The sequence below is a fragment of the Mirounga angustirostris genome, unplaced genomic scaffold (genome assembly GCF_029215605.1).
Source record: "Mirounga angustirostris isolate CCGP_5_RB_7025 unplaced genomic scaffold, mMirAng1.0.hap1 SCAF_6, whole genome shotgun sequence".
Classification (NCBI taxonomy): domain Eukaryota; kingdom Metazoa; phylum Chordata; class Mammalia; order Carnivora; family Phocidae; genus Mirounga; species Mirounga angustirostris.
In genome coordinates this window covers 88640512-88643481 of record NW_026991714.1, presented here as the reverse complement: position 1 = coordinate 88643481, position 2970 = coordinate 88640512, and the positions used below count along the sequence as shown (strand labels likewise).

At 44.3% G+C, this 2970-nt stretch overlaps 1 pseudogene; it reads right to left on the bottom strand.

Moving 5' to 3' along the window:
* Window positions 1-236: 236 nt before the first annotated feature.
* Window positions 237-1252, bottom strand: LOC123845456 (serine/threonine-protein phosphatase PP1-gamma catalytic subunit A-like; annotated as a pseudogene).
* Window positions 1253-2970: the final 1718 nt, after the last annotated feature.

The following is a 2970-nucleotide window of genomic DNA, read 5'->3' as shown; positions in this document are numbered from 1 at the left end:
CACAGCGAGAGAGGGAACACAAACAAGAGAGGGAACACAAACGGGGAGGGGGAGTGGGAGAGGGAGAAGCAGACTCCCTGCGGAACAGGGAGCCCGATGCGGGACTCGATCACAGGACTCGATCCCGGGACTCCAGGATCATGACCTGAGCCGAAGGCAGTCGCTTAACCAACTGAGCCACCCAGGAGCCCCACATCATAGTTTTAAAAATGAAGGTTATATACTCTCTATTACAAGTCCCAACTAGGCAGTGTCAAAATTACATCTATTTCTTTGCTTGCTTTGTGATCATACTCCTTGGAGGTGTTACAGGTCTCATGGCATTCAGCTTCTTTTTCTCGGCAGGATTTAAAATCTGAAAAGAACACATTAGAGTTTTGTCCACACTCATGGCACCTGCATTGTCAAATTCTCCACAATAATTGGGTGCAGAAAACAGAGTGACCAGCTGCCTTTCTGCAAAAAAAAAAAAAAAAAAAAAAAATCATATCCGTCTTCAACCACCCGGTGGGCTCTACGTATAGGATCCAAATCATGCTTATGGAGAAATTTTGCACCCACTTCTGCACCAAATGTGAAGGACACTCCTCTGTCATTTTCACCCCCGACTAAAACATCTTTATCAGGGTCAGACCACAAAAGATCACAAAGAAGACCTTGATCTGGTACATTAGTTGGTCGCATCATTCCCCGAATCTGCTCCATAGATTGAAGATCTGGTGATAAACATCCGTGACAGCAGAATATCATCTCATCCACAATGGCTGCTATCGGTAAACAGTTTAAAGCAGTCTGCGAAAGTTTTCCATAGTTTAAGGTTATATCTTCTTTTACATTCATCATAATCCATCAATTCTATTGATCCAGGCACATTCATGGGCCTCTCTTCTCTGAGAAGAAAAAAAATCTCGGAATAGTTGATTTTGTAAGTCTGTAAGAGACAGAGTCTCCAATGACTGCTTCCCCCTGTGCACGTAGTCCCCAAGAAACAGGTAGTTGCTTTCTGGTGGGAAACCACTGTACTCAAAAGGTTGAAGCAAATCATAGTGTTGCCCGTGGACATCCCACATATTTTGAGTGGTGCTTCAAGTTCTAGTAGGTTCGGTTGACTGAGAAAGATCTCTCGGGACTTTAAGCACAGTCCTCAGATTTCATTCTCCTGTAGCTGGACATTCGGACCAGGCTTGGACCTGCTCACATCCAGCAATCCTTGGATGATGCTGTCCATGTTGAGTTTATCTGTATCTGCCATTGTCTTCCCACCGTCCCGCAGCAGCACCCAGCTCCAGCTGGGACTCACACCTTCCTTTCCCACACAGAGGAGTGGGGGCAGCTGTGGCAGAAGCCATGGGGCGGGGCCGGGGGGGGACTCCAACCCCCCCCCCCCGCTTCCTCCTTCTCTCCCTACTGGAACCATGAGAAGCACCCTCTGGCATTATTGATGGGCATGCAAACTGGTGCAGCCACTGTGGAAAACAGTATGGAGGTCCCTTAAAAAGTTAAAAATAGAGCTACCTATGGTCCAGCAATCGCACTACTGAGTATTTATCCAAAGAATACAAGAACACTAATTCAAAGGGGCACATGTGCCCCTATGTTTATAGCACATTATTTACAATAGTCAAGACATGGAAGCAGCCCAAGTGTCCATTGACTGATGAATGGATAAAGAAGAGGCGGTATATATATACAGTGGAATACTATTCAGCCATAAAAGAATGAATCTTGCCATTTGCAATGACATAGATGGAGCTAGAGTGTATAAGCTAAGGGAAATAAGTCAGTCAGAGAAAAACAAATACCATATGATTTCACTCATGTGGAATTTAAGAAACAAAACAAACAAGCAAAGAGAAAAAAATGAGAGAGAGAGAGAAATCAAGAAACAGACTCTTAATTACAGAGCACAAACTGATGGTTACCAGAGGGAAGGTGGGTAGAGGGATGGGTTAAATAGGGGATGGGGATTAAGGAATGTCCTTGTCCTGATGAAGGCAGGGTGATGTATTGGTGTTGTACACCTGACACTAAGATAACACAGTATGTTAACTAACTGGACTTAAAATAGAAAAAAAAAATTACTTCCTTGTTTTTTCTGTATGGTGATGATCTCTTTCCAGTCCACACCGTCACTCCAGTTTCAGCCTTATATTTCCAAAAGTCTGTTGGATATGTCCACCTTTCTTCCCTGTGGCCAGGGATCAGAGTCTGTTTACTACAAGGTCAGGGTGGAGGAAAGCTTTTGCGGAAGCCCAAAACAATAGCTACCATAGCATTCTAAAGGCTCACAAAGAGTAAGGAACAAAAATCCACTCATTTAACTTAAAAGAAAATGTCCAAGGAAATAGGATAGTGGAAGAATGATAGAAATAATTTATGGGATCTGAAAGTTATTGGAAGACCCCCACCCACCCCTCCTCCCCAGGCAAAAACCCTAAGAGAGTTCTGGAGCTTGACTACTCTTACTCTCCCTTTCCGGAGGTCTCCCTTCTCTCTGAACATTGGCCCATTCTCATTTTCCCAGCTCCTCCTTTGCTTCTCTTATACATGGCTTGAGTTTGCACTTTTCGACATTCTTCCAGCAACTGCTGCTGCTGCTAAATGGCCATGTACCCTTTGGTACTCCCTCTTTCATCTCCCTAAAAGGAAGAATCTCATTGATGCAAATCATCTTTTTTTTTTTTAAAGATTTTTATTTATTTATTTATTTGACAGAGAGAGATAGCAAGAGCAGGAACACAAGCAGGGGGAGTGGGAGAGGAAGAAGCAGGCTTCCCGCTGAGCAGGGAGCCCAATGCGGGACCCGATTCCAGGACCTCAAGACCATGACCTGAGCAGAAGGCAGACACTTAACGACTGAGCCACCCAGGCACCCTGCAAATCATCTTTTTACTCCAGGCTATAAATTGTCAGCTAGTGAACAAAGTATGGGTTGACTACTCATGGTCCAATGAGCTGTGGAAAGTTGAA